This window comes from Crinia signifera, chromosome 6 (genome assembly GCF_055691185.1).
Source record: "Crinia signifera chromosome 6, ASM5569118v1, whole genome shotgun sequence".
NCBI classification, from domain to species: Eukaryota; Metazoa; Chordata; class Amphibia; order Anura; family Myobatrachidae; genus Crinia; species Crinia signifera.
In genome coordinates, this window is record NC_139222.1 from 269,484,910 (window position 1) to 269,497,055 (window position 12,146).

Here is a 12,146-nt window from a genome sequence, read left to right on the forward strand (position 1 = left end):
AGTCTTTTCAAAATCAGCAGCGCTTCCCGCCGACCCGGCAAATAGCGCTCCAGCTCCCAGCCGCAGCTGCTAGTGCTCAGACCCCGCTGCCCATAGGCATGTGGGGGGTTTTATGTGAGGGGGGCCGTATGTGAGGGGGGCCAGCGCTAGTGTTTTGCCCAGCGGCCCCTGACAATGTTAAGACGGCCCTGGTGAAGATGATACAGCATTGTCATCTAGTCAATTTTAATCATGACAACATGGAGGAAAATATTTAGTCAACATTTTTTATTATTAAAAAATGTCTATTTTCGTTATCCTCACATTTTAGTCACAGAAAAAACCTTCTTCGACAAATAGATTTAGTGCTAATTTTCATCACCAAAATTAACAAAATAACAATATTTTTACATTTTAAACTATTTGGTAATGTGTAATTACTTTTGTAGTTTTGTAATTGGTTTATTTCACTTCACTGAATGACATCATCGTAGCCCTCTCCCCCCTATACAATGCCTGTTTTACGACATTATATGGCGGCGCAGAACAATGATGCCGTGATCGCCTGGCCACACCCCCTGATCCGGCAACATTCCCTACATGCGACGAAGGCTCCCCCTACTGCAGGAGTCCCAAATAAATAAATAATATTCGGGCATTTGCAAATTGATGTTGTGCATATACATCCACTGACAGGACAGTGTAAGGGGTCAAAATCATTCAATGGTCGCCGACCATCGAATGATTTTGACACTATTTGCATATCTAAGTCAGTCTGGACTGACCTAGACTTGCTGCATCCGGGTCCGTGAACGGGGCAGCCGGCTGATCATTGCAACATCAGCTGCCTGCCCCTGGAAGGTAGGTGCCCATCTATGTTTCCATGGGGACACCCAGTGTTTTTGTGGGTACGCCCAGGAAATGCAGGGCATTCACATGCAAACGCCCCCTGCCTGCCTATATCCCACCCCCCGCGCAAGTGCCACAACGACTATGCAAGTCACCAAAGTCGCCCACACACAAGCCCAGCACATATGCAAAAACATCGTTCCTCTGATGCGAATACCGATGCGAGGACCGAACCGATTAGAATCAGGCCCGAAGTCCCTTGTATCGGACAAAGAAATCGGCCAAATCAGACATCCCCTCTGACCCAATGGGCATCGGATCGGAGTGGGGAGGTCAGACGGGCTGCACATTAAATTTATCAGATCGGACCCATCAGTGACACCTCGCGGGTGCTTTTTAGCCCGATCCTAGGTGTGTGCCAGCGAAGCACTGCTGGCACACACCTATGTGCAGCAGTGGGGGCAGGTCACGGGGGCCATGCGGCGGGAGGCAGGCAGTGGGGTCCAAGCAGCGGGGTCGCAGAACAACCCCCATAAAACATAGGATTTCGGTAGTACAGCAATAGGTAGGTCACATAGACATAAGAGGAAACCTTAAAAATAAGCAAAATGCTGGGTTGGTGAAAGCATTTTGGATCAAAAATTTTCACCATTACCAAGGTACCAGGTGAGGCAGCCATCTTGGGCGCACTGCGTAGGATTCCCTGGGAAGAATAGGTTAGCCCTAGAAGAAATGACACAGCATGGGGTGATTGCAGTGCAAAGTAGAGAGGATGTGGTTTGTTTAAAAAAAAAAGGCAACATGGGAGACAGTTGTTGCCCATGCGATGAAAAAGCCCAAAATTTGTCTGGAATTATTTATTTAATTTCTACCCAAATCCAGACTACAACTGTCAAGCCATATGTAGCCTTTACAGTTATTACAGTTACAGTTACAGTTATTGTCAAATTCAGAAACTTTGGCTTTGAGACAACTACTGTAGCTCCCTTTTTTTGTTGTATCCAAGTGCCGACAATCCACACCACCAACACCCTCATCGTCAATTGCCTCCTCAATCAGGATTATCATAGTGACATAGTTTGTGAGGTTGAAAAAGACCATCTCCACTCATTGCACAATTAAGGTGTCCCCAGGGACGTGGCACAGGTGCCATTTTCCTGGAGACCTGCCCAGTAGAGTCTAGCACAATGCAAGAATACTGCACTGCTAGAGAGGAGGATGCCAAATCAAGGCTTTGCACACTGGCCACCTCCTCTTTTAAAGTGCCTCTGGCAGGGAGGGTAGGATCAGGTCATGGGTTACACTCCTCACAACTGTCCTGATTCGGTTGGGACATCCCAAACGTTCTTGCAAGCCCGGAGGTAAATACTGTACCCTGTTGTTTTGCATTTCTTCAGGGCATGACATATAAAGATTGTTTAGGGAAGGCGAAAAGGGACAGGCATTTTGGTGCATTGCTATTTTCGGTCATTCCCCAGGAATGTGCGACGACCATGCCCATCTCTGATGCAAGCACACATTCATCCAATAGCCCAAACTTGAAAATCTACCATTTATCTACACTACATGGAAGAAAGTCATTGGACACCACATGTCAATGAAAACCATGCGTTTATTTACAATCAATAGGGGTAGGAAATAACAGCAGCTACTCGTCGTGGTAAACTTTCCACAAGTTCGTGTAGCACACATAGTGGGATATTGTGCCGTTCCTCCTGCAGTACAGTCACCAACTGTGGTAGTGTAGAAGGGCGAAACGATCTCAACCACAACCTGCGGTCAAGTTCGTCCCACAGATGTTCTATGGGGTTCAAATCAGGGCAGGCCACGCTAGTCGGGTGATGCGATTTTCATCATACCACTCCATTGTAGTCCTCGAAACATGACACGTCGCATTGTCGTCCTGGAACACGCAATCGTCGTTCCCATAGAAACGCCACAACATAGGTAACATGGAGTTATCCAGAATATCTCGGTAGGTCGCCGATGTCATGTTCCCATGCACCTGTACGAGTGGGCCCACACCATGCCAGCAGAAATAACCCCAGAACATGATGCCTCCACCTCCAAATTTTACTGTTGGCACTACACATTCGGGTAACAGGCGTTCTCCAGGCAATCGCCATACCCGCACTCTCCTATCTGATGGATACAATGTGAAGCGTGATTCATCGCTCCATAGAACTTGTTTCCATTGCTCCACCGTCCAGTTTTTCCGGTCCTTACACCAACAAAGTCTCTGTCGTGTATTGGTTTTTGTGATCAGAGGCTTGTGAGCGGCAGCTTGACCATGATAACCAAGTGCGTTTCCTGTCTGTCATTTTATCAGCAAATGATCTGCTACGACGCTTGCTTCCATATTTATACATGTAGGAAGAGTCCATATTCACTTTGTCAGGAAGATTCCATTATATCAGAGTTAAACCAGGGTGTCCAATGACTTTCTTCCACATAATGTATATACTTATCAAGACGGGCAGTCCGGTCTCAGTCATGCACAGTGAGAGCCTTGACCTTTTGCCCAGAAAACCATACAGAGTTTGTGGCTGAGTGAGGAGACATCTGCTGCAAGTGTAGGGAAGAAATGGAGAGCTCCTAGCGTCCTGATGAACAATGGGTCACAAATACTCATGCATATATCTTTTAAAAGATTCCATTAAGGAAAAGATTTCTTTGAGGGCGCACTACTGTTCTTCAGCCTTGCATCAGGAAACAGAACATCATTTTATTTCACTTCATTAGTGTTTAAACCGAAAGGGGAAAAAAAAAAAACAAGTACAGTAGGCGGTCTAAGGCTGCGATAAATCGCTGCATTGCGGACACAAAGTAAATACGGTCTCAGGTGGCGCCGAAGCAATTTCCCTGTGAAATGCTAAGTGCCATATTTTGAACATAAACTTAAATCATGCGACCAATCAGCCTTAGAAAAGCAATCTCCGGTCACTCCGCTGCAAAATTGCCCCATATAATGTTTCTTGCTGTTTAATTACGCGATAGTTGACATTTGTTCGGCGTAGGTCCTGTAAATCAACAAAGTAACAAGTGAAACGCAAAGGGTAATTCAATTGTGGATAATTCTGATATTTACAATATGTGATTTTTAAGGCACATCAGGGAGCGAGCCGGTCTTCTGACTCATTTCCAAAGACAATCAAATCTGCAGAACAGCAACAGAACATCTGTAGGTTATATTGGTGCATCCTAAAAAAAAAATTTGCTGTAATAACAATGAAACATAAACCATCCGAGACCTTTATCGGTAGCCTTGTGATCTTGAAGGGATTTTGCCGGCGGTATTAGTTTTAATTACAACCAATTCATTAACGCTTGAATCTCAGCTGCGATGCCGCTTCCTAAGAAGGGTGTCAGGAGTTAAGAGGGACCCTTTAATGAACGGTGGAGGGGGTGGGGGATTATTTTTGCAAAGAAAGTCTGAGTAATCTGGAAAACAAACACAGGATGCAAAAATTGTGAATCATTTTTTTATTACCAGCATAATTTGACGCGTGAATTTTGTAAGATCATGGATGGGTAAGTTCGGTTCTGACGATGCATGAAAGCCAGTTTATAAATCTGCACCTCTTCACTCTGCTGTATCATTAATAGGCTCGCATCACGACTGCTGATCATTTTTTTTGCAGTCGTAAATCATTTTCTAATTTATAATATGAATAATTGATCTTTCCTCCATAGCCACAACAATAAATCTCTCTATCACACGAGCATAAAAAAATAAATAAAAAAAAATTCATAATAATAAAACAGATCAGGATGTTCAACCATCGATTAGCCGCATTGATGTCCAGTTTCCATTTAATTCATGTTTTAACCATTAAGGGCGGAAGACTACTACCGTTTGGCACCAGATGGAACTCAACCAGCTGCCCGGTTGTGAGAGCAGTTTGGTTTCAAAGTAATGAAGGAGGAAGCGGATTCTATTCCACTGTGCATTAATGGATGCTTTGAGGAACATGGTTTAAATATAATTTGCTCAGTCTGGCAGCATAAATGTCAGAGTTTATGACGGATTATAAATAGGATATGCAGTTGTTTGAAGGCCATAAACTGATGTGCTCTGGGGGTACATTTCTGCAAAGGACAACCACACGCCAAAGGTAATGTCACAGCAATGTATTTGGAATTGTTAAGTTTCTGCTTTGCAAAGTCTTGTTAAATGTTTTGTTTTATTTCCCTGCTAAATCATAAATCTGTCTCCTGTATTTGTTGGCTTTTATCGGAGTTGGCAAGGTATTTGCCAAATATACTGGATGTAACCATAGGTGTCGTAATAAAGGGGGCAACTATTTGAGAGGCTCTAGTCAATGTACTGTGTGACAAGTTCCAGAGTGCATCCGCCATCTAAGTTTACCATGGGCAGTGTCAGGGTGGAGTAAATCTCCTTTCTGGCTGCTCCGCCCACTTTCTGGTTCCCTCCACTCAGCCCTTCTCAGCCACCTCCAAGGCCCTCCTCCCCTTGCACCCAGCTCCACCCCCTACAGTGTGGCTAGTGTCTGTGGGCTAGAACTTCTTCTGGGACCAGCCCTTCTCACCTCCTACTTCACACTTTCCCCTCCTTCTTCCAATCAGCTTCCCATTTGCCCCACCCCTTCATGATAGCACCCCCTCCCTCAAATAGATAGAAAGAGATATCTATATTGATAGAGCTATATATCTATACCTCAGGGAGGTGGTGTGGCAGTTTAATCTGCCCCTGAGGAGGCAACATTCAGAAATTTATGGGCATAAAAATAAAATTTTATCTTTCCTCCAACCAATCGAAAATGTTTCCAGGGTACCATCGGGTCAGCAACCTTGCCACCACTTCAGCCTTACTCCCTGGGTGGACACACACCCTGCCCTACATATCCACGACATCCCACATTGAGGTCTGGCACAGGGGGGTGCTGTGGGTACAGCTCTCCTGGGCCCCGGCATCTGGAAGGGCCCGGGTAGCTAATTTTGCCCACAGCAACCCTCCGCTGTATGCTGCCTGTGCTGCACTCGGTCTTCACTCAGCAGGTCCCAAAGCACAGGCTTCTTCAATGCAGGATGCCGGTGGCCAATTAAAGTGCTGCACCAGCTTTTGAGCCAATCAGAGCTTGCGTACCATTAGCCAATCAAAGAAACTGCCGCTACATGAGCTCTGATTGGTTTACCAGCTGGTGCTGCATTTTAATTGGCCGCTGGCATCCTGCATTGAAGAAGCATGTGTGGTAAGTTAAGGGAGGGGGGGAAATGAGGGGGGGTGAGATGGGAGTGCACTGACAGCTCTTGTGGGGGGTCATGAAAAGGAAATAATGGCGACTCTGGGGCAGATGTATTAAGCCTGGTTAAGTGATAAAGTGGCCGGTGATATCGCACCAGCCAATCAGATCCTGTCAAGTTACATGTTGGGTTTGAAAAATAACAGTCAGGAGCTGATTGGCTGCTGCATTATCACCTTCCACTTTCTCACTTCTCCTGGCTTAATAAATCTGTACTATTGTTGTTTACCATTACCAACACTTTAATGTAGAGTCAGTGTAGGGCACAGTCTTCCAGATTTACCAACAGTAGATCTCCCTAGCTGGTACACAGGGGCAGTCATTACTAACTGGCACTTTACAAACATGTGCTGCATTCATTTCTAAAGGACACATTTAACAGATCCACAGGTGGCCTGGAAACCTTGAACTGTTGGTAGATCGTGAGGGCCAGTATGGTCACCCATGATGTACAGACTGGCCATAAGGAAAGACTTTAGCTAGTTGTCCGACTTAACAAATTATTTTAATACTCTCGAACCAACATTCCCCCGAATTTAATTAAATACAGTTTGGTGTGTAATTAGGTGAGTGCAGAGCATGTATGGTTTTTATATTTTAAATAGTGACCTGATGGGAGGACATGGGGGGAGATTCTCTAAACTAAAATGTTTTTACCGCATTTTGGGATGCTCTAAACATCCCCCACCGGGTTACCGTGATGGGGGGCATCGCCAGCAAAATCTGGTGATGCCCCATAGAAGCCTATGGGCTTCTACTGCGACCCACCACCGCCCCGCACCGACCCCCGCCACCCCGCACCGACCCCCCCTCCCCTCACCTGTGTCCGCAGCACAGTGCTGTGCTGCCTGGACCTGTGACCTCCTCCACCCTGCACTATGATCCTCTTCTGGGTGCAGCATGGAGGAGAGCCCGGCGCAGCGCCAGGTAAGGGAGGGAGGGGGGAGCCGCCGGGACCTGCCAGGACCCGCTGACTCTCACCGCGAAGGACAGCTCTTAATGCAATATTTAACTAAACTTCAATGAATTGATTTGCCCGTATTTGTAATTATACTAAAAGAAGTCGCTGTGAGCGGCGCTGGCATATTTTGAGGATCGCTCACAGCAAAATCGCTCACGCTCAAAGGGTTAAAGGCGATGGTTTTATATATTTGGATTAACGGCTATGGTTTGATATATTTGGATTAACGGCTATGGTTTGATATATTTTTCTGCTTATACTCTTAATAAATAAAAGATGCAATTCTTATTTCTGCAACCTTCTCTCACTCATGGACCGCGTGTAGTAAGAGGTCACAGGGGTTGGCTGCCGGAGTCCTGCTACCTGAATGTGCTGGAATGTGATACTTAAGAAGTCTGTCTCACTGTTATTTTACATTGTCAGCAGTAACAAAATAAAATGCGCCTTGTTCTCCCTCCAATGACTGGACTAAGACGGAAGTTTCTATTGATTATTTATAATGTCAACCGCCAAATAACTGGGTCGAAACGTAACACTAGAACTATCATACAACCTAGTCATTTAAACTGGGAATTGTGATCGACGGACAGAATTAAATAAAGATAACTGTAAAGAGCGTTTCTTTAGAGTCTCTAATTCTTCGGTGTCTGATTCTTTTTTTCATATCTCTCGTATCGCCCAATCTAAAGAATTAGGCTGGCAAGCCAAGATGAAAAGTAATACTTCTTTTCTCATTTTTCTGTCTTCAATCAGACAGCGAGGGGCGAAGTGTGCAGAGTGACACCCTGCCATCCACAAAATAAGTCCAATATTAAACAGGCTGTTGTTCTAATGAGCAAATTAATCCAAGCAGAAACCGTGATTCACAACTGATAATGGTGATCAAATATTTCAAGAATAAAACGGGCCAGATGAGAGGAAGTTGCCATCTCATCTCTTATGACAGCACACATCATTACACCGCCAGCTCCAAGCAGCAAAATGTCCTGAGCAATGGTGCAATTCTTGCTCTCGCAACAAGTTTCCGTTTAACACCTTCTAAACAAGAATACTCTATGTCTTTTATTTTGAGTTTCAATGCGATAATGTGTACATAGCATACCTCCCAAGTGTCCCGATTTTAGCGAGACCGTCCAAATTTTTTGGGATGGTCCCACATCCCGTTTGGTTGGCACTGTCCCGCGGTCCAATGGGTGCATGGCCAGCAGCTCCACCCTTCCTGCCGCTGCTTTGCTCAGCATGAGCACATCATCTGTTCAGGTATACAGAGGGTCTGGGTGCATGGCCAGCAGCTCACATCGCTCAGCATAGAGGATCAGTTGCCCCGTGTCTATGGGGCTTTATGCTGTCTATACAGATTTTGTGTTGTGATCTGTATTTATCTTGGGATGACTGGATTATTTTTCATCTCCTGCTGTTTTTTTTTTTGGATGTATGTTTTTGTTTAATTTAATTTAAATTAGACCTTCTTTAACACAGTACATTTTTTTGTGGTCGCCGACGTCAGACGGGGGGAGGGGGGGCATCATCCAAGCGCTGTCTCCCCCACAGTGTGAACGGGACCCGGGTCGCTCGACCCGGATTACCCGTTCACACTGCACAGCAACCCAGGTTAAAATGCTGGGTTGCTTGACCCGGGAATTTTGTCAGTGGTGCTTTCACACCGCAGATCAACCCTAATTGACCTGACAATAGCCCAGGTTGCTTTGGCGTTCTAAAAGGGGTATTAGTAATAGGAAAATGTTCATATTATACAACTGGAAGGATGTGACATCATAGCTTGGGGACATTAGTTATCCCAACAGAAACTATCCGATCTCTGATTTTGCATGGTCAGCCGCAAGGGCGTAACTACCATAGGTGCAGGGGGTGCAGCTGCTATGGGGCCCAGAGCTGAGAGGGGCCCACTTTGAATGTCAAAGTATCATGTGCTATATACATTTTTCAGCATTAGTTGCAGTGGCGTAACTATAAATTTTGCTCCCCCCTGCCAAAAAATTTGTGCCCCCCCCCCCCCTCCAGGCTCCTCTCCAGCATGTTTCCCCAGCGTGTGACGTGATGACATCACACGCATAACGGAGAAGCTGAAGCAGGAGAGAGGAAGAGAGACCAGCATACACTGCTGCTTCCCTTGGGTCTGACGCATCCCAGGCCGCCCTAGCACGCCCATCCGCCCGCCCATTCTGTACACAGTAGCCAATAGCCGGCTCTGTGTACAGTCAATTGAATCAGTGGGACGATTTGTCATCTATGCCATGGCCCCACCCGCACTGCGGCTGACACGCCTCCAGTTCTCAGTCAGTGGGCAGCGGCAGGCAGTAGTGTATCAGTGTGTCTAGCAGGTGCGGGCGCCCACACAGACCCTGCTGCTGCTTGCTCCCCCAAGCGGCTGCTGGGGCTGCCTTACAGTAGTTACGCCACTGATTAGTTGATGAATAGGGGCCTTTAGAACCTTTTGCTATGGGGCCCACATGTATCTAGTTACGCCACTGCTCAATGTGTCGTTGAGACTCACAGATAACGGAATCCATACACTAATCAATAGAAGACCCCCAGTGCCATTGACAATGGTGCCTTTGTAATCTATCTGATCTGATAAGAAAATACCATTGGCATAACTGTTGAAGAAGACAACTAGAAATCTTTCACACCTGCAAAATAGGGCCTCATTCAGAGATATGCACAGATGCTACCACAACTGCCAATTTGTATTCGCAGATATATTTGTATGCATTCTCCCTATAACCGCTGCCCAAATGATCCCCAACAGTCAATCCTTTGCGAATATACACTCACGGTATCCGCCATCGCAAGACCATCGTGTCACCTGCATCGTGTGACTAAAATGTCTCCGCAATTAGACAATAACTATTAATATCGGGCTTAGTTACAACCATCGCTGAATGCAGCAGAACCTTCACATTTATAACGGTGCTTATAAGGGAGAAGGGTTGGAGACCACCTGTAAATTATCATTTATAGACGAGGACTATTGCATCATAAAAATTATATAGTGCAAATAAAAAGTTAAAACCCAGAAGAGCAAAACAAAGGATTGTGTCAAGGATGGTATTTTTTCCCTTCTTGACAATGCTTCAAAGACATAAAAAGCATCTCCACCAGACAGTTTCTTTTCTTAAAAAAAAAAAGATGTTACCAGATTGGAGTGCATTCACATTGAAGGCGTGCAAGGACTCTCTTCTGACTCTTCAAACTTCTTCATTAGCAAGTCAAAGACTGTAGCTTAGGTATAAATCAAGTAAAAAATATGTGTAGACAAACAGGAGTCCAGGGCTAATAATCAAAGGGATGATCGGGAAGTCAAGAGCAGATAGAAGAGAGGTTTGTGTGCAGTGATCAAGCACTGATTTCTCCAGCCTTAAATACCTACAGCCTGTGGCTGATTGGCTGTGAAGTAGATTGGGAGTTAGCACGGTACTCTTTACCTAGAAGGGCGCCAGCGATTGAAATCGCGGGCATCGGGGGTAAAAAATCGCGGCCATCGCGGGCATCGCGGGTAAATCGCGGGTACATTAAAATCGGGTACCCGCGATGACCGCGATTTTCCCATAGGGATCAATGTTAAAAACGGTGATTGACCGCGATTTTAATGTTAAATGCCTCAATGCCCGCGATTTGGCCATAGGAATCAATGTTAAATGGGCCACAGAGCCCTAATAGTCACCGTGAACTCTGAAATGGCCCCCACAATTGTTACCGCCACCCCACGATCAACGTCAACCCGAAGCGTGGCGAGCGCAGCGAGCCCGCGAGGGGCGGCGGTACGCGTCCTCCGACCTTTTCATGCCCTACTATCCACATCGGCGTGGAGTTGAGAATAGAATAGTGTGGCGAGCGCAGCGAGCCACCGAGCCCGAAGCGTGGCGAGCGCAGCGAGCCCCGCGAGGGGACGCGGATACCTTCACAGGTAAACGCGTCCCCTCGCGGGCTTCACAGGTGTCCGCTTTTCGCCACGGACACCTGTGAAGCCCGCGAGGGGACGCGTATAACTGTGAAGGTATCCGCGTCCCCTCGCGGGGCTCGCTGCGCTCGCCACGCTTCGGGCCTCGGTGGCTCGCTGCGCTCGCCACACTATTCTATTCTCAACTCCACGCCGACGTGGATAGTAGGGCATGAAAAGGTCGGAGGACGCGTACCGCCGCCCCTCGCGGGCTCGCTGCGCTCGCCACGCTTCGGGTTGACGTTGATCGTGGGGTGGCGTTAACAATTGTGGGGGCCATTTCAGAGTTCACGGTGACTATTAGGGCTCTGTGGCCCATTTAACATTGTTTCCTATGTAAAAATAGCGGGCATTGAGGCATTGAACACTAAAATTGGGTCCAATCTGATTTTTAACATTGGTCCCTATGGGAAATCGCGGCCATCGCGGCCATCGCGTCGCACCCGATTTTTAGTGCATTCGATGGTCGCGATAGTCGCGATGGGCGCCCTTCTAGGTAAAGAGTACCGTTAGCACATTCATTCATTCAAAGAACTTAGCTCTGCGATCTAATGCTTAGTCTAGCCATGTCCCCTTCCCTGATTGGCCTGTGGCCCATTGGATCACACGGCAGGGATGCCCATCCAATCGAAACAAAATATCTGCAAACTCTTTGCCAGAAGAATCACCAGACCTCCACCAACAATGGCAAAATCGTCAACAGTTGTGGCGCAGTTGTTAAAATTTATTGGTCATGCCAAGGCTACAACTGGTGGGGGGGCTTCTACCGGGGTTGCATGCCCCAGGTGCACGGATGTTATACACATACGTGCATACAGTAAGGGGGTGAGGTGAAGCGAATCCAAATTATTGCCTTGGTGATGAGAATTCTAGTTTCAGTCTTGGCCATGCCTATCCAGTCGACATGAGTTTTTTCCGTTTTTTTTTACCTGGTTGTCGACATGGTCGACATAGACACCGTCTAAGTGGCTCGCTGCACTCATCATGCTTTGGGGATGGTGACTCGCTGCACTTGGCACACTATAATAGTCTACCGCCACGCCGTATTGGATGGTAGGGAATGAACTACTGCCTGTCAGCTGTCAGGACACATTGGATAAAAAAAAAAAGTGAAAAACAAATTTTACCTTTT